Source organism: Bos grunniens, chromosome 11 (genome assembly GCF_055505025.1).
Source record: "Bos grunniens cultivar Pamir isolate PY7600 chromosome 11, Bosgru_T2T1.0, whole genome shotgun sequence".
Classification (NCBI taxonomy): domain Eukaryota; kingdom Metazoa; phylum Chordata; class Mammalia; order Artiodactyla; family Bovidae; genus Bos; species Bos grunniens.
Window position 1 is genome coordinate 55,639,898 of NC_141175.1, and position 20,697 is coordinate 55,660,594.

General features: G+C 43.8%; 1 long non-coding RNA gene across 1 annotated transcript; it reads left to right on the forward strand.

Annotated features, from left to right (window-relative positions):
* The first annotated feature begins 516 nt into the window (after positions 1 to 516).
* On the forward strand, positions 517 to 7,478 carry LOC147363095 (uncharacterized). The gene is made up of 2 exons (XR_015135887.1): positions 517 to 1,226; positions 6,671 to 7,478. It is a non-coding gene; the product is annotated as an uncharacterized LOC147363095 (long non-coding RNA).
* The last annotated feature ends 13,219 nt before the right edge of the window (positions 7,479 to 20,697 follow it).

Genomic DNA, 20,697 nt, shown 5'->3' on the forward strand with positions numbered 1-20,697 from the left:
AAGAGTTGGACACAACTGAGCGACTTTCACTTTTACTTGAGTTATATCATTCTTTCAAAACTTGTGGCCTGTCCACTTCCCTCCTGTTTCATGCTCTTTCCTGAGCCCTGTCCAAGCCCACAATGCTGCTTTACAATCTTCTGGAGGGACAACCAGAAAATAGCTGGCCCTTGGGAGGGAAATGCTGTATAATATCCAATCCCTCTAGATATTCAGGCTATTTTCTTTCATGTTTCCTACAGCATGTGTAATAAGAGCATTTCTCAGTGAACATGCTAGGGTGGTTGACAGGCACACAATGCCTGGTAGAAGTCCATCTTGTGGTGTCAGCCCTTCAAGGGCAATTGGGCTTCCAGGGATAATGTTTGCTACTTTGGGCATTATCCCTGTGGGCCATTTTGGCCCAAACCCTTACCACCCTTCTCCTAAAGTAACAAACATACCCCCGGATCAAATATCTGCTCCACTTTTATGGAACATCTGATCTGCTGCCTCATCTCAGTTTGTTCTTGTTAGGTAGGTAGAATAGGGAAAAGGAGTCCAAAATGGCGGTGGCTAAAAGACAAGGAAGGTCCGAGGACCAGAGTGAAGACTTCAGGCAGAACAAACAGAACAAACAGCACTCCTGGCTAAGCCCAATTTGCATAGGGCAGGCCCAGGTGGAGGGAAAAACATATAAAAGGAGGAGCCAAAGCGCTCTCTCTCAGACTCTCTCTCCCGCGTGCACACACGCTCGCTCGCTTGCACGCTCTTGCTCTCTCTCTTTCTCTCTCTCTCTCTCTCTCCCCCTAGGCACTCCTCCACTCTCTTCTCTTCGAGTCTTGGATTCTCCTGCTATCTTCTAAATAAAATGGAGCTGTAACACTGATTTGCCTAAGAGCTGTAACACAGTTTATCCAAGACCCGAGAGCCGTGATGCACCGAGGGCTTCAATGTCCGTTGCTCCAAATCTTTGTTGTGACAAGACAAAGAACCAAGGAACGTACACTTGTGTGACATATATGGTGCTGTGACTCGGATATAACCTGGCTGAAACAACCTCTGCGTGGAAGAGGCCAAGCACAGCAGGAGCCCAACTCAGTGAAGCTCCCACACTAGAAGTGGAAGGCGAAGAAACCCAGCTCAGGGGAAGGCCCATCTTGCTGGAAACCAGGACAGTGAAAAACGAACTCTCAGCAGAAAGCTCACGCGGCCCAGTCTCAGATTCCAGAAGACCTCCGGTTAAGGTAAGAGGTCCTCGCTCCTATGGCTGGACAGACCTTCACAATCTCTTGTTTCTTGTTTCCTTGAACCTCCTGCAAACAGGCGGGTGGCAGGGGCACAATTGAGGGACTCTGGAGAGGCTACTCCTCAGCATGTCCCAAAGGTGCTATCTGCTGAGCCCCCATAGCTGTTACCCAAGCTGGTAAGGGCTCTTCTGTCCTTTTTCTTCTCTGTGCCAAGGATCAGACCAATGAAACTGTGAGCACCAGTCAGATATTTAGCAAATTTTCCTGTGGGCTATGAAGGGGATTCCTTGGCATGCTTTTCCCACTGCTTTTTCCTCCTGTCCTTCAGCTCTTTCACGGGACTCAAGCCCGGCCAAAACTAATGAAACTCAGGCTCTAATGTCTCATTGCAAAAACTCATTGAGAGACAAAACAATAGGAGGTAGATTTGTTAGGATCCAGAGAGAAGACACCCTTCAGGGTGTGAACCATTGCCGAGGGCCATGGAGTTAGGCCTGGCTAGGTTTTGTGAGGGGATGGAATTCATATGCTAGTGAGTGAGAGGATCATCTCAGCCATTGGGGAACCACCCACTCCTCCCTCTTTTGACCTTGTGCCTTGGAGCTGTCCTGCCACCTCTGGGTGTGTCTGTTGGCTTATAGACTGGGGATTAAGGTTTACTTGAATTTGACTTGTCATCTTGGACCCAATTGATTTTAATTGGTTTATATTATACCCTTGTGCTATGTCATTCTTTCAAAGTTTGTGCTCTGCCCCCTTCCCTCCTGTTTCATGCTCTTTTCCTGAGCCCCATCCAGACCCACAAGGTTGCCTTTACAATCTTCTGGAGAGACAACCAGAAAATAGCTGGCCTTGGGAGGGAAATACTCTATAATATCCAACCTCCTAATCCTACCCAATACTGGTCACACTGGAGATCTTAGGGACGCCCAAACTCCAGTCCGGGGAGTCCCAGGAGGTCATCACACCTTGATCTGCCTAGGGATCGTTCTTCGAAAGGTTGTAATGCCTCAACCTGTTCGGGGATCCTCTAGTCCCAGGGGTTCCAGGAGGTCATCACGCCTCAACCTGCCCAGGGACCCAATCCTCGGGAGGCCGTCACACCTCAACCTTCCCGGGGATTCAATCTCTAGGAGCCTGTCACGCCTCAGTCTGCCTGGGGATCTGCACCCTGACCCAGGGACGCCTGGCTCTCAGGTTGCAACAGTACTAGGTAGGATGAACTTACATCATATCTATTCCCGTCCACGGTGGGCAAAACAAACCTCTTAATTCTACCCAGCATTGGTAACACTGGAGATCTTGGGGATGCCCAAACTCCAGTCCGGGGGGTCCCAGGAGGTCATCACACCTTGACCTGCCTAGGGATCGGTCTTTGAAAGGTTGCCACGCCTCAACCTGTTCAGGGATCCTCTAGTCCCAGGGGTCCAAGGAGGTCGTCACGCCTCGACCTGCCCAGGGACCCAATCCTCGGGAGGCCGTCACGCCTCGACCTGCCTGGGGATTCGATCTCTAGGAAGCTGTCACGCCTCAGCCTGCCTGGGGATCTGCACCCTGACCCGGGGACGCCTGGCTCTCAGGTTGCAACAGTTCTGGGTAGGATAAGCTTCAGAAAGACTCACCACTAAGGAAGTCCACCCATGGAAACATAAAGAAGCCTATTACTTGTGGGACTGTGCCCAGTCTCAGCAATAACTCAGGAACCCAATGAGAACCACATTGCCTTTCTGGAGAGGCTAAAAGAGGCACTCCAAAAGTTTACCAATCTGGACCTAGACTCTTACGAGGGCCGGGTGATTGTAAAGGACAAATTCCTGTCTCAATGTGCATCAGATATCAGAATTAAGTTACAGCAACTACAACAGCAGGACCCTGCTGCCTCTTTAGATGAGATGGTCCAGACAGCCACCAATACCTTTTATAACAGAGAACAGGAGAAGGAGGCCAAGGCCCAGGAGAAGGAGAGAAAGAAAAAGACAAGGCATGCCCAGATGCTGGCCGCCCTCCAGAGAAGCCCTATGGCAAACCCCGAGTCCTTGAAGGACAAGGCATGAGACAGATGCCTGATCTGTAGACAGGCGGGGCATTGGGCCAAAGAGTGTCCAAACCGTGACAAGTCTCCTAGAATGGCTTGCCACAAATGCCATCTACTCGGACATTGGGTGGCACTCTGCTCTCGGGACCCAAGAGCCTCAAGGTCAAGCGCCAAGCCTACCCTCACGATGGTTCAAGAAGACTGAAGCGGCCTGCTCCAGCCAGCCCGCCTGTCACAGATAACCATCACGGGGCTGGAGCCAAGTGTGCAACTGGATGTGGCAGGTAGGTCCTAGAATTTCTTGGTTGACACAAGGGCTACCTACTCTGTCTTGATCTCCTGCTCCGGAGCCTTCTCCTCCCAAACCTGTACCATTTTGGGTGCTACAGGAAAAGCAACTACTAAAAGACTCACCCAAGCACTTCTTTGTTACTGGGATGGACAAATATTTTCCCACCAGTTTCTGCTGGTCCCTGAGTGTCCTACCCCCTCATTGGGAAGAGATATACTCACTAAACTGGGGACCACCCTTGTGATGGGAAGTTTTTCAGCCCCTAGAGCTCTACAGCTCCTGGTTACTACTGAAGAACCCATTACACCTTCAATAGAGAGGGACCAAAAACTATGGGAAGACAAAATTAACCCCCAGGTGTGGGATCAGGGACCATCAAGCTGAACCAGTCATCATTGTCCTCTGAGATCCCACTCGGTTTCCTAACCGGAAAAAATATCCTCTCAAAAGAGAGGCTCGGAACTTACCTGGGAGTTCAGATTACACAAAATCCAGGAGGTTGTCCTCTGATCGGGTACAAGGAATCCTCCAGTTGCCCTCCCCCACGACTCAAAAACAATTGCAAGCTTTCCTGGGGCTAACTGGTTATTGTAGAATCTGGATACCCAATTATGGTCTAATTGCCCAACCTTTATATGAAAGCTTAAAGGAATGAGATGATTCAATCCCACTGATGTGGGGAACTCCTCAAAAGAAGGCAGAGGCTACACTAAAACAGGCCTTAACTCAGGCACCTGCCTTGAGGTTACCAGACGCAGAAAAAGCATTCCAACTTTATGTCCATGAAAGAGAGGGAATAGCCTTGGGAGTGTTAACTCAAAGGTTGGGATATGAGCACCAGCCTGTAGCTTACTTATCCAAGAGGCTCAATCCAACTTCCTGAGGTTGGCCCCCCTGCCTTCGAAATCTTGCAGCTATTGCAATCATGATAGAAGATGCTTTAAAACTCTCCTTTGGGGGCAAACTAACTATTTTTACCAGCCACCATGTAAAACAACTCCTAGATGGGAGAGGCCATTTATGGATGTCTGATCAAAGAATCCTCAGATATCAAGTAATGCTGATGGAAAATCCAGGCTTCACTATATCCCCTTGTGAGGTTCTTAACCCAGCCACCCTCCTACCTACCCCCGAGGGCTCTCTCCCATTTCATCTTGTCTAGAAACCTTGGACCACTAGACAAAACCCCGAGAGGGATTGTCAGAAGATCCTCTGACCAATCCTGAGGAAATCTGGTACACTGATGGAAGCAGCTTTGTCTTGGATGGAAAAAGAAGAGCCGGGTATGCAGTAGTCTCCAATTTTGAGACCATAGAGGCTAAGCCTCTGCCCTGACTCGAGCTTAAGAGCTGGGAAAAGGAAAAAGAATAGCCATTTACACTGACTCCAAGTATGCCTTTCTGGTGCTACATGCACATGTGGCTGTTTGGAAAGAAAGGGGCCACTTGACCACCCAAGGGTCCCCAATCAAATATGGTGATCAGATTCTTTGACTCTTGGAGGCAGTCCATCTGCCCACTGAGGTTTCATTCTCCCACTGTAAAGGACACCAAAAAGGGAACATGGGATTGGCACGAGGGAACCAAGCAGCTGATCAGGCAGCTAGGAGAGCAGCATTACAGAACCATGACCTAATAGGGATTGCCACCTTAGTTCCACAGACTAATTTGCCAAAAACTCCTTCATATACTGGAGGTGAGACTCTTAAAGCTAAGAGCGAGGGCTTTCAAGAAGATCATATGGGGTGGTTCCAAAAGGAGGGACTCCTTTTTCTTCCTGGAAACCTCCAATGGAAGTTGGTTAACTACTTACATGCCACTACTCATTTAGGAGAAAAGGCCCTCCAAAGATTACTAGAAAGGTCCTTCAGAGGAACAGGCCTCCAAACAACTATAAGACAGGTGGTCTCCTCTTGTCCCACTTGCCAGCTAAATAACCACCAAGGAGCTTGAAGACCCCAGCTGGCCCAGCCCATCCAACAACGTGGTGCCTACCCAGGAGAGGACTGGCAGATGGACTTCAACCAGATGCAAGTTTCTCAAGGGTATAACTACCTATTAGTCATGATAGATATATTCACAGGATGGATTGAAGGCTTTCCCACCTGGACTGAGAAGGCTGAGGAGGTGGTAAAAAAACTGCTCCATGAAATCATTCCAAGATTTGGTCTGCCCAGGTCATTACAAAGTGACAATGGGACATCATTGACTTCTAAGGTCACCCAAGGAGTCTCGAAAGCATTGGGCATTACTTATTATCTCCATTGTGCCTGAAGGCCTCAATCTTCAGGAAAAGTAGGAAGAGCCAATCAATTCTTAAAATCAGTGATAAAAAAGATAACCCAAGAGACCTCCCTGGGATGGAAGGAGGCTTTACCAATAGCTCTCCTCTGTACCCACATTGCCCCGAAGGAACAGGTTGGTCTTAGTCCTTATGAGATGCTATATGGGAGACCTTTTGTTTATGTCAATGACCTCTTCCTAGATCCAGAGGTTCAGACCCTCCAGTCTTATACCATGGCCATTGGGCAATTCCAACAGGATATACGCTTGTGGGGTATGAACCAGGACCCAAAAGATTCTAAAGAGTCACCACTATATGCTCCAGGGACTCAAGTCCTAATTAAAGTCTGGAAAGATGCGTCCCCAAAGGCTCAACTCCAGCCCACATGGAAGGGCCCCTACCCTGTAATACTTTCTACCCCCACAGCAGTCAAGGTACCAGGACATGACTCCTGGATTCACTACTCATGAGTCAAGCATGAAGAAAACAGAAGAGGACACTCGATAAACCTGTGAGCCCCTGGGAGATCTCAAATACCTATTCAGAACTACCAATGAGTGCCATTCTAATGAACACCCCCAAAATCTGGTTTCTGGGGATAAGATTTCTCAGGATAACTCTAAGGAGCCAACACAGCTTGACAGAGACTGTACTCCAAAACAGACAGGAGATAGATCTTCTGATCCCTGAACAAGGAGGGACTTGAGCCATCCTGGCCATGTGAATTTAAAATTGACCAATGTCCCTTCTAGTCCTTGTTATGCTATATTGATGATGCTTATGATTATTCTATGCACTGTCAATTGTCTAACCTGTTTTGTCTCTGCCCAGGTCAACCAGCTACAACATGCAGTGCCAGTTCAACAAAGATATAAAACTACAGCTGACCACGGAAAATATCACACACCCTTGGACACTGCTATAAGGACTCTGAGGATTGAGACTACCAAGAGCGGGAGGCCCAATACCCCTCGCCGCCCCAGTTCAGCAGGAAGTAGCCAGAAAGACCTCAACACCCCTATTTCCAAAGAATTGGGCCTCCCATCTCTTGAGGGGGGAATGTTAGGTAGGTAGAATTGGGAAAAGGAGTCCAAAATGGTGGTGGCTAAAAGACAAGGAAGGTCCAAGGACCAGAGCGAAGACTTCAGGCAGAACAAACAGAACAAACAGCACTCCTGGCTAAGCCCAATTTGCATAGGGCAGGCCCAGGTGGAGGGAAAAACATATAAAAGGAGGAGCCAAAGCGCTTTCTCTGGTACTCTCTCTCCCGTGTGCGCACACGCTCTCTCTCTCTCTCTCTCTCTCTCCCCCCACACTCTCTCTCTCCCTCCCCCTACGCACTCCTCCACTCTCTTCTCTTTGAGTCTTGGATTCTCCTGCTATCTTCTAAATAAAATGGAGCTGTAACACTGATTTGCCTAAGAGCTGTAACATGGTTTGTCCAAGACCCGAGAGCCGTGATGCACCGAGGGCTTTAATGTCCATTGCTCCAAATCTTTGTTGTGACGAGACAAAGAACCGAGGATCATACACTCGCGTGACATTTTTAAGCCACTTACTAATTCCTACAACCAGGACCCTGCCCCCTCTTTGGCAACATCACTCTACCCCGCTTATTATTAAAAGACTTTTAATGAACCTAACAGGACCAGATGACTCGCTCCTTTGTCATTACTTCTGTTATTACCTAACATGGTTCTATGACAATGAAATGTTTACCAGTGAAAGCACCCTAAACTGCTCTTATGGAGGACCAGGGGAGGAAATCAGTGACCTACATTCACTCAGAGCAATAAGAGGATGAAGCTTATGGCTGTTTCACCAGGTTCGCAGTCTCAGGACATAGACTTGGATTGATTTACATCATGATGTATATTCCCATCTGCAGTGGACAATCCAGCAATGAGTTAAGATTACAACCCCTTAATCCTATCCAGCACTTGTCACCCAGCACTGCATACCTTGGGGACACCCAACTCCAGTCGGGGTGTCCCTGCCTCAACCTGCCTAGGGATCTTGTCCTTGGAAGGTTGTCACCCCTCAACCTGTCCAGGGATCAGCCAGTCCAGGGGTCCCAGGAAGTCAACATGCCTCGACCTGTCCAGGGACCCAATTCTTGGGGGTCCTGCCTCAACCTGCTTGGGGATTCAATCTCCAGGAAGCTGCATGCCCCAGCCTTACTGGGGATCTGCACCCTGATCCAGGGACTCCTGGATCTCAGGTTGCAACAGTACTGGGTAGGATAAGCTTCAAAAAAACTCACCCCTAAAGAAGTCCACCCATAGAAATAGAAGGAGGCCTATTAGTTTTTGTTTTGTTTTTCCTCCCTGTCATTACTGTCTTTCAGATGGAAAATAACCAATCTACTTCAGCACAGATGCCCTTGAGATTAATCCCTGATAACTGGAAACTGTTCAATCCTCTAACCCCAAGGAGAAGTTGCTTAAAATTCTTTTGTGTCACTGTATGGTCATGATATCCTCTGAGGGACAAGGAACACTGGCCTGAGGATGGAAGTTTGAATTACAATACCATCCTGCAGCTAGATTTAGTCTGCAAAAGATAAGGGAAGTGGACAGAGATTCCCTATGTCCAAATTTTCTTCCAGCTAAGAGATATGAAGGAACTCTGTCTTAAGTATGGGATTGTTCCACGTCCTAAAAGTGAGCCTACTAGGCAAATGGTGTTAGGCACACACAAGCAAGAGAAGCAAGCACCCTGTGAAGGCTCACCTCCCATGTCTCCTGAGTTGCCTGATTCTCCTTCCTTGTATTCAAACATGCCCACGTATCCGAGAGCACCCCCTCTACAAAAGCCAACTCAAGTATGGAGGAGACTTTGGACCAACCCAGGTCCATAAGCCCTTCTCCCTCTTAGAACTAAGACAGATCAAACAAGATCTGGAAAGCTATACAGATAACCCAGGCAAATATATAGATATTCCAACACATTATGTTGACCTTTGACTTGACGTGGAAGGACATCATGGTCATATTTAGTCAAACTTTATCTGACCCTGAACATGCTAGGGTATTAAAGGAAGCTCAAATGTATGCTATGGGGTTTCCCAGTAGGGGAAAACTGTGGTCCCCTCCTCAGATCTTAATTGGAATTATAATGACCCTAAACACATCTGGGAAAGAGATCGTTTCCTGATCTGTGTAAAGGCAGGACTAAAAGCATCCCAGCAAGAAGTAATCAGCTATGTCTGGGTCTCAGCAATAACTCAGGAGCCCAAAAAGATCCCCATTGCCTTTCTGGAAAGGCTAAAAGAGGCCCTCCAAAAATTTACCAATCTGAACTTAGACTCTTATGAGGGACAGGTGATTTTAAAGGATAAATTCCTGTCTTAAAGTTCATCAGGCATCAGGATAAAGTTACAACAGCTACAGCAGCAGGACCCTGCTGCCTCTTTAGATGTGATGGTCCAGACAGCCACCAATATCTTTTACAATGGAGAACAGGAGAGGGAATCCAAGGCCCAGGAGAGGGAGGAAAGGAAAGAGACAAGGCATGCCCAGATGCTGGCCACCCTCCAGGGAAGCACTATGACAAACCCCAAGTCCTTGAAGGACAAGGCACAATGCAAATGCCCAATCTGCAGATAGGCAGGACCAAAGAGGGTCCAAACCGTGATAAGTATCCTAAAACAGCTTGTGACAAATGCCATCAATTGGGACATTGGATGGCACTCTGCCCTCAGAAGCCAAGAGCCTCAAGGTCAAGCACCAAGTCTTCCCTCACGATGGTTCAGCAGGACTGAACAGGCCCACTCCAGCCAGCCTGCCTGTCACAGATAACCATCATGGGGCTGGAACTAAGGGTGCAAATGTATGTAGCAGGTAGGCTCGAGAATTTCTTGGTTGACAGAGGGGATACCTACTCTGTCCTGACCTCCTACTCTGAAGCCTTCTCCTCCCAAACCTGTCTCATTTTAGGTGATACAGGAAAAACAATTACAAAAAGATTCACTTTGTTGCTGGGATGGACAAATATTTTCCCAGAAGTTTCTGGTGTTCCTTGAGTGTCCTACTCCCTTATAGGGAAGAGATCTCTCCCTGCCTTTGGAATCTTGAAGCTACTGCAGTCCTTATAGAGGATGTTTTAAAACTATCTTCTGGGGAAAAACTATTTTTACCAGCTACCAAGTGAAACAATTCCTGAATGGGAGAGGCCATTTGTGGATGTCTGGTCAAAGGATCCTCTGATATCAAGTAGTGCTGATGGAAAATCCAGACTTGACTATATCCCCTTCTGAGGTTCTTAACCCAACTACCCTCCTGCCTACATCCAAGGGCTCTCTCCCCTTCTGCTGTTGCCAAGAAACCTTGGGCCAATGTACAAAACCCTGGGAGGGATTGTCAGAAGATCCTATGACCAATCCTGAGGAAATCTGGTACATTGATGGAGGCAGCTTTGTTTTGGATGGATAAAGAGACGGATATGCAGTAGCCTCCAATTTTGAGACCATAGAGGCTAAACCTTTGCCACCAGGTACTTCAGCCCAATTTGCTGAGATCATAGCCCTGACTTGAGCTTTAGAGCTTGGAAAAGGAAAAACAGTAGCCATTTACACTGACTCCAAGTATGCCTTTCTGGTGCTACATGCACATGCAGTTATTTGGGGAAAAAAGAGGCCACTTGACCATCCGAGGGCGCCCAATCAAAAATGATGATCAAATCCTTAGGTTTTTGGAGGCACTTCATCTGACTACTGAAGTTTCAGTCTCCCATTGTGAAGGACACAAAAAAGGGAACATGGAAGTGGCATGAGGGAACCAAGCAGCCAATCAGGCAGCTAAGAGAGCATCATTGCAGAACAATGACCTAATAGGGGTTGCCACCTTAGTTCCACAGACGAGTTTGCCAGAAACTCCTTCATATATTTAAGTTGAGACTCTTAAAGCTAGGAGTGAGGGCTTTCAAGAAGATCATATGGGGTTGTTCCACAAGGAGGGACTCCTTTATCTGCCTGGGAATCTCCAGTGGAAGTTGGTTAACTCCATACACACCACCACTCATTTAAGGGAGAAGGCCCTCCCAAAGATTACTAGAAAGGTCCTTCAGAGGAACAGTCTCCAAATGACTATAAGGCAACTGGTCTCCTCTTGTCCCACTTGCCAAGTAAACAACCCCCAAGGAGCTCAAAGACCCCAGCTTGCCCATCCCATCCAATGAAATGGGACCTACCCAGGAGAGGACTGGCAGATGGACTTCAACCAGATGCAAGTTTCTCAAGGGTATAAATATTTATTAGTCGTGAAACATACATTCATAGGATGGATTAAAGGCTTTCCCACCCCGATTGAGAAGGCTGAGGAGGTGGTAAAAAACAAAAACAAAAAACTGCCCCATAAAAGACAATTTCAATTCAAACAGTTTAACCAGTCAAAAAAAAAAAAAAAAAAAAGGAAGACCTAGGTTTGGTCCCTGGGTTGGGAAGATCCCCTGGAGAAGGGAATGGCAACCCTCTCCAGTTCTGTTGCCTGGAGAATGCTAAGGACAGAGGAGCCTGGTGGGCTACAGTCCATGGGGTTACAAAAAGTTGAACACTGCTGAGTGACTAATATTTTCACTTTCTTTCAGGAGTTAAAGTATAGGATGGATAAGGAGGAGTGACAGGCGGCCACAGAACAGTTAGGTAGCTTTGCAATGAACTGTGTCTGTAGCCATATGACCTAGATTAGATTAACAGTGGAATAGACCAGAGGAAAAAAAAAAAGTTGGCCATGAGATACGTTCTAACTGACTTCATTCAAATCAGATGTGCTGCAGCATGCACTGAATAAACGGATCATCCTGTCATGCAATCCATTTGATATTGAGCAAATTCAAAATGCTGATTCACAGCTATCACTTTTCTTGGGCAGGAATGACAATCAAGAATTGGTTTTGAGTACAAGTAAGGAGAACACATTTCAAAAAATAAATAAATAAATAAATAAAAATAAAATCATTCCAAGATTTGGTCTGCCCAGGTCATTACAAAGTGACAATGAGACATCATTTACTTCTAAGGTCATCCAAGAGGTCTCTAAAGTATTGGGCATTACTTATTATCTCCATTGTTCCTGGAGGCCTTAAGGAAAAGTAGTCTTAAGGGAAAGTATAGAGAGCCAAGCAATTCTTAAAATAAGCAATAAAGAAGATAACCCAGGAGACCTCCCTGGGATGGAAGGAAGCTTTACCAATAGCTCTCCTCCACACCCATATTGCCTCTAAGAAACAGGTTGGTCTTAGTCCTTATGAAATGCTGTATGGAAGACCTTTTGTTTATGTCAATGACCTCTTCCTAGATCCAGAGTCTCAGACCCTCTGATCTTATAGCATGGCCATTGGGCAATTCCAACAGAATATACATTTGATAGGTGTAAACCAGGACCCAAAAGATTCTAAAGAGCCACCATTATATGCTCCAGGGACTCAAGTCCTAATTAAAGTCTGGAAAGATGGGTCCCCAGAGGCTCAACTCCAGCCCACATGGAAGGGCCCCTACCCTGTAATACTTTCTACACCCATAGCAGTCAAGGTACCAGGATACGACTCCTAGATTCACTACTCATGAGTCAAGTCATAGGAGAAAACAGAAGAGGATACTCAATATACCTGTGAGTCCCTGGGAGATCTCAGATGCCTATTCAGAACAACAAATGAGTGCCATTCTAATGAACACACCCAAAATTAAGTTTCTAGTGGTAATATTTATCAGGACAGCTCTAAAAATCTAACACAGTTTGGCAGGGGTTGCACTCCAAAATAGACAGGAAAGAGATCTGATACCTGAACAAGGAGGGACTTGAGCCATCTTGAATGAGATGTGTTGTTTCTGGTTAAATATATCCAGCTAAGTTAAAAAAAAAAAAAAAAAAAATGTCTCACAGTCCTCAAGAAAAACATTCCAGATCTTACAGAACCTCAAAAGAATGAGCTGGAGAGTTCTTGGGGGTGGAGACAATCTCTCTTTGGGGAATTCTTCTCCTGGCAAGGGGGAATTTGGAGTTGGCTAAGGCCATGGGGTCGCTGAGGGTCGGACACGACTGAGTGACTTCATTTTCACTTTTCACTTTCATGCATTGGAGAAGGAAATGGCAACCCACTCCAGTGTTCTTGCCTGGAGAATCCCAGGAACGGGGGAGCCTGGTGGGCTGCCATCTATGGGGTCACACAGAGTCAGACACGACTGAAGTGACTTAGCAGCAGCAGCAACAAGGCCCCTACTAATCCTTGTTATCACCATATTGATGCTGCTTATGATTGTTCCATGTATTGTCAATCGTCTAAGCTATTTTGCCTCTTCCCAGGCAACAAACTACAAAATGTAGTGCCAGTTTATCAAGAATATATGAAACTACAGCCAACCATGGAAAATATCACTCACACTTAGATGGACACTGCTCTAAGGACTCTGAGGTTTTAGACTAGCAAGAGGGGGAGGCCCAATGCTCCTTGCCATCCTAGTTCATCAGGAGGTAGCCAGATCTTGACGCCCTTATTCCCAAAGAATTGGGCCTTCCATCTCATGAGGGGGGAACATTAGGTAGTTAGAATAGGAAAACGGAGTCCACAATGGTGGTGGCTAAAAGACAAAGAAAAAAACCCACAAAAATGGAACAAAGAAAGGTCCAAGGACAGGACTGAGAACCTCAGGTGAAACAAACAGCCCTCCTGGCTAGCCTGATTTACATAGGGCTGATTCAGGGGGAGAAGAGGAAGGAAAAAAAAAAAAAAAACATAAAAAGAGGAGCCAAAATTGAGCAGGGGGCTCACCTCTCTTCTCTTCACGTCTTTCAGGTTGGTCCACCCTCATGCCTCAAGGATGTATTTTCCTTTGCTTGCCAAATAAAACTGAGGTGTAACACTGGTCCATGTGTCACTTCAAATTTTTGCTGCAGCAAGACAGAACTGAGGAAACTACAAACTCCCCCAACAAAAGAATCTGAAGGAGGAGATAAAACATCATTACAAATTCTGCTTAACAAAAACATCCACTTTAACATGACAGTAGAAACCAGGTGGGGATCTTAGACTTCAGCCTCTACCCAGTGGTAATAAGATGACTCTTCTCCCCTCACTGGAGTTGCTTCAGGTAAAACCCAGTGAAATGTCAGGATTTCTATAAGTGCTTAATAGTAGGAACAACCTCTCCTTCAGTGCCAGTGGAAGACAAGTGAGGAACAAAAATAAGATGTCGTTTCCCTCCTAGTCACGGAGATATTAGTGGAAGCTTGGAAGGGAGCCTAAATCACCACTCTTATCAGGCAGCAACAACTCCCAGATGTCAGTGAAAGTCAAGAAGGAGAGCCTGGAATTTTTCTCCAAAATGAGGATAACTGGGGAGCACCTCCTTCACTTGTAACAATAGTGTCTGAATGTGTGGCTAATGGACACAATTTAATTACAAAGCATTGCAAAGGGATTCGTTCAGTTCTGGAGGTGACCTTGGTTCTGGGCACCATCTGTGGCCTTGGTGCGAGACCTTGCATCTATAGCCTTGAGGGAAGACTTCACATAGTCTATTTCTGTTTTGCCAGTAAGTTTATTTAGATTCCACATATACATTATACCACATGATATTTGTCTTTTGGAAGCCAGAATGTCCCTGGTTTACAATTCTCAGATGGTCCATAGCATAGAGGTCTATTAGCTCATCTTGCCTGGGGAAAACAACCTGAGTTTTTATGTTAATGATGGTGCCTGTAATAGCAATTGTAGTACATTAACAATGTTATCAGTGACAGAACTTTTAGTTGTGTGACTCTGGTTGATTAGTACTCATTACCACAGGATTGAAGTCAGAGGGAACAAGAAAGAAATGAAGTTTTTGGATGGAGGGATTAATCATACACTCAGGGAACTAGATTATAGGGGAACTCAATTTCAAGATGTTTATTTGAGAAGAAGACCCCAGTGATATTCAGTAGATATAAAGAGTATCTAAAATGCCATGGAAGGCATGGAAAATCAAATTTGAAAGAGAGCCAGACTTAGGACATTGCCTAAGTCAAAAGTCACACCATGGCCACCATGCTGGCCATGACCTACTTAGAAAGCCATGTTCCATGACACCAATAGGATTATATGGTTCTGAAGAGCTAATTTGCTAGCATTCAGTATCTATGACAGTGGTCCTTTAGTGAGGGCAAATAATAATTAATATTGACAACTACAGTAATTCAGAAACAAGAAAATCAATCATAAAGTTATGTGTATGCTTATGGCATTCCTCTAACAATATCACAATTACATATTTAATACTCAGAACAACTCTACAGAACAGTTTATATTTTGTCCCATTTCTTGAAAGAAACTGAGAAGCAGAGTTAATCAGCTTGTTAATTCCCCCCAAAAAATCAGAATTGTCCGTGCTTTTAGTGTTTGAGCAAAGAATTGAGAAGCTCTCATTTAGGATTATTTTCAATATTAAGTTAAATATACTTTCAAGGATCTTGGATTTATACACAGCTTGGTAGAACAAATTTTGTTGGTGGTCATGTCTGACTATGTGCGACCCCATAGACTGCAGAATGCCAGGCTAACCTGTCCCTCACCATCTCCCAGAGTCCACTCAGTTTCATGTCCATTGAACTGGTGATGCCATCCAACTGTCTCATCCTCTGTCACCTTCTCCTTCTGCCTTCAATCTTTCTCAGCATCAGGATCTTTTCCAATGAGTTAGCTGTTCACATCAGGTAGAACAATAGGGGTCAGGAAATAAATCTTTTCCTAGTTGAGTGCAAAACTTCATCTACTAGTCATAGAGGTGGCAAGTATTAATTGTGCCAAAGTAGAAAAGAGTAAGCATGATGCTAGAATGTCAATGAATTGGAAGTGTATAGTCCTTTAGTTATTGGCTCAGAATTATAGTTCCAGCCAGGTCATGACTTAAGAAATAGAATTAGTATATGCATTTATTAATGTGAAATTCTTCACACATAGAGATATATTATTTTAAATGATTCCTGTGTAATACAGAAGTCATTGTTGAGATTTTAATAAGAAGGCAATAGGTAGAGTGGAGTAAAGGGCTTTATCAGTTCATCTTGAAGAAAGTTTCTGAGCACTTTCTCAAACTGTTATAATGGATTGGGTTTGGTGTAGTCACTATGTTGTGTTTGACTTTTGCTACCCCATGGACCTTAGCCACCAGGCTCCTCTGTCCATGAGATTTCCCAGACAAAAATACTGGAGTGGATTGCCATTTCCTTCTCTGAATGTTATATCAGTGTGCTATTTCAGCTTTGATGTTAAGGATCCCACATTTCATAGAAGGGCATGACATTGCACCTAGTTGTAGCAAAGTTTGCAGGCACAAGGTGGATTCTTCAATACATTTAGGGGTTTAGAGTGTTTTTGAGAGCTAGACAATTTTAAACAGTGGGCCATAAGGCCACAGAAAATGTATTTCTTTATTCCTTGTGTGTACTATCAAATTAGCAACTTTAAACATCATGTCTCTTTTTAAAAGTTGAAGCTTTGTGTGTCCTAATATAAGCCTGTCTACAAAAAAGATGATGAGTTCTGTCTGATATAGGACATTTCTCTGAAATCAGGAATAGTGTCTGGAGCACTGCTGTTTTTCTAGTATCTCATAGCTCCCCTAGCAAAGCTGTCATAACTGCAAATGCAGGGTACTTTTAGGCTTTTGGAAGCTTTGATGGCATGATGCCTTGTAACTCATCTCCAGTACTTCCTTAATGACCACTCAAAACTGTAGGAGGAAATGATTCAGTGACATTATGTAGCTTGGAAACTAATACCAAAGACTGAGCTGCTTAGTGCTGCAAATCATGAAGGAGAGAAATATATTTATAAAATTATACATATAAATGTGGCCTTAATTGGGCCAAGAGAGAGAAAAAAAAAAACAAAAAACATGAACCCAATCTTATGTGTGAATAACTTTTATTTCTATATAAGGACATGAATAGCAGTCATAGCATAAGCTCAACTTTAAAGAGAGAACCCCTATTAGAGATTATTTACCATTATTTCAAATAGACACTTTTGGCAGTCTGGTAAAACCTGTGGACCCCTACTCAAAATGATGTTTTAATAGGCTTCAAATTAAATATCTAGGATTTTAAAGAAAAAATATTAAAATATATTAATATTCATTGATATTTAATATTACAAATTTAATATTAAATATACTTAATTTACAAGTTAAGAGCAATTTAATATCCAAAATAAGAGCGGTAAACTTGCTAAGAAAACTTGGAGACAGAAAGAGGAGTATCATATTACAAGTTCCAAGAGTTCATACATTTTACTTGATTGACAAACCAGAAATATATATTTGAAATTTAATCTGCAGATAAAAATAATGTGACTTAGATGATAACACTGACTTTGACAAGGAATGTAACTTTTTTTTTTTAAGGGAATTATAAAACTTAGTTTTTGCATAAGAAATTTTAATGACCATTATGTCATTAAAGGATATTGTGACTGTTTTAAGATCTGCAGATTTAAAACTTCATAAGGAATTGATCAAAATGCTCACATCAGTTCAGTTTAGTCACTCAGTCATATCCAACTCTTCTCAACCCAATGTACTGCAGCATGGCAGGCCTTCCTGCCATCACCAACTCCGTGAGTTTACTCAAACTCATGTCCATTGAGTCGGTGATGCCATCCAACCATCTCATCTTCTGTCGTCCCCTTCTCCTCCAGCCTTCAATCTTTCCCAGCATCAGGGTCTTCTCAAATGAGTCAGTTCTTCACATCAGGTGGCTAAAGTATTGGAGTTTCAGCTTCAACATCAGTCCTTCCAATGAACACCCAGGACTGATTTTCTTTAGGATGGACTGGTTGGATATCCTTACAGTCAAAGGGACTCTCAAGAGTTTTCTCCAACACCACAGTTCAAAGGCATCAATTCTTCAGTGCTCAGCTTTCTTCACAGTCTAACTTTCAAATCCATAAATGACTGAAAAAATCATAGCCTTGACTAGACGGACATTTGTTAGCAAAGTAATATCTCTGCTTTTTAACATGCTGTCTTCAGTTCAATTCGGTCGCTCAGTCATGTCTCAATCTTTGTGACCCCATGGACTGCAGCACGCCAGGCCTCCTTGTCCAACATCAACTTCTGGAGTTCACCCAAACCCATGTCCATTGAGTCTGTGATGCCATGCAACCATCTCATCCTCTGTCATCCACTTCTCCACCTTCCTGCAATCTATCTCATCATCAGGGTCTTTTCAAATGAGTCAGCTCTTCGCATCAAGTGGCCAAAGTATTGGAGTTTCAGCTTCAACATCAGTCCTTCCAATGAACACCCACGACTGATCTCCTTTAGGATGGGTTGGTTGGATCTCTGCAGTCCAAGGGACTCTCAAGAGTCTTCTCCAACACCACAGTTCAAAAGCATTAGTTCTTCAGTGCTCAGCTTTCTTTATAGTCCAAATCTCACATCCATACATGACCACTGGAAAAACCATAGTTTTTCTAGATGGACGTTTGTTGACAAAGTAATATCTCTGCTTTTTAATATGCTGTCTAAATTGGTCATAACTTTCCTTCCAAGGAGTAAGCATCTTTTAATTTCATGGCTGCAATCACCATCTGCAGTGATTTTGGAGCCCCCAAAAATAAAGCCAGCCACTGTTTCCACTGTTTCCCCATCTATTTGCCATGAAATGATGGGATCAGATGCCATGATCTTAGTTTTCTGAATGTTGAGCTTTAAGCCAACTTTTTCACTCTCCTCATTCACTTTCATCAAGATGCTCTTTAGTTCTTCACATTCTGCCATAAGGGTGGTGTCATTTGCATATCTGAAGTTATTGATATTTCTCCCTGCAATTTTGATTCCAACTGTGCTTCAGCCAGCCCGACATTTCTCATAATGTACTCTGCATATAAGTTAAATAAGCAGGGTGACAATACACAGCCTTGGCATACTCTTTTTCCTATTTGGAACCAGTCTGTTGTTCCATGTCTAGTTCTAATTGTTGCTTCCTGACCTGCATACAAGTTTTTCAAGAGGGAGATCAGGTGGTCTGGTATTCCCATCTCTTTCAGAAATTTCCAGTTTATTGTGATCCATGCATTCACAGGTTTTGGCACAGTGAATAAAGCAGAAATAAATGTTTTTCTGGAACTCTCTTGCTTTTTCGATGATCCAGTGGATGTTGGCAATTTGATCTCTGGCTTTTCTGCCTTTTCTAAAACCAACTTGAATATCTGGAAGTTCACGGTTCACATATTGCTGAAGCCTGGATTGGAGAGTTTTGAGCAATACTTTACTAGCATTGGAGATGAGTGCAATCATGTGGTAGTTTGAGCATTTTTTTGGCATTGTCTTCCTTTGGGATTGAAATGAAAACTGACCTTTTCCAGTCCTGTGGCCACTGCTTAGTTTTCCAAATTTGCTAACATATTGAGTGCAGCACTTTCATAGCATCATCTATCAGAATTTGAAATAGCTCAACTGGAATTCCCTCACCTCCACTAGCTTTGTTCATAGTGATGCTTCCCAAGGCTCACTTGACTTCACATTCCAGGATGGCTGATACTCAGTGAGTGTAAGTGATCACACCATCATGATTATCTAGGTCGTAAAGACCTTTTTTGTATAGTTCTTCTGTGTATTCTTGCCACCTCTTCTTAATATCTTCTGTTCACATAGTTTAGAGAAAAATCCATATTTGCATCACATCTAGACATTTATTTTCAATATGAAAAATCTCAGTTCCTATATGGTGATGAATTACTTTTTATGTGATCTAGGATTGCCATAAGTTCGTCATAAAATGGCAATCTTTCTGCAAAAGTGTAGGAAGTCATAAAGCTCAATTTTTAAGCAATAAAATAAAGAGAGAATTTTGTCACTGGGATAGAGTAAAGTTTTTGACTAAATGAATTTTCTTGCCAAAAGGGCTTACAATTCTTCAAATAATCTATTTTCCTAACAGAATAAATCATTGCATGTGACAAAATGCAGTTCCTCAGAAAGGATTTAGCTTTCTCCTCAAATTCATTCTCTTTGTAGAAATATATGTTGCAAGACAGCAGCCATTCCAAATCTCAGATTTCTTGCAGAGAAAAGTATTCATACTCAGCAGTGTAAGTGTTTACAAGTGCTAGAAAGTTAGCAAATAGATTGGAGAAGGTGTAAAAGGTATAGGTTTTAGGTGGATGTCAGTTTTTACTTTGAGTTAGAACTTTGAGTTTCAGAACTCATGGCACTGTTTGGTAACTGGAATTGTTCCTAGACCCTTAAGTTCCCTATTAGGCACAATATTATTAGTTCTATTCAATTTAATGCAGAATTAGAGTAAATAAGGCATAGGGCAGGGCAGGACATATGATTTGAGGAATAAAAATTGTTCCTTATTGCTAATTTTGTAAACATAAATTCATGTTCTGAGATCCAACAAATGCTATATTCAACTGTATGTATTAGTCATAAACATGTTTGCATGTATTTGCAAAAGGCTATGTGACTTAAATTCACTTCTCAAAAGGGCTGACATAAAACGCTAAAACTAAAGTCCAGGTACTTCTGTGGTGTTCCTTCCAATGCAGAGGAGGCAGGGATGCAGAGGATGCAGGTTTGATCCCTCGTCCAGGAACTAAGATTGCACATGCCATGGAGCAACTAAGTCCATGTGCCACAGTTACTGAGCCCTCACTCTATAGCCTGAAAGTTGTAACCACTGAAGTCAGCCCTCCCCAGAACCCATGTTCCACAAGAGAAGTCACTGCAATGAGAAGCCTGCACACCACAACTAAAGAGTAGCCCCTACTTGCCACAACTCGAGAAAGCCTGTGAGCAGCAACAAAGATGTAGCTCAGCTAAAAATAAATAAATAATAAAACTAAAGTTCAGAAAAACAGATTCCAGGTTTTTA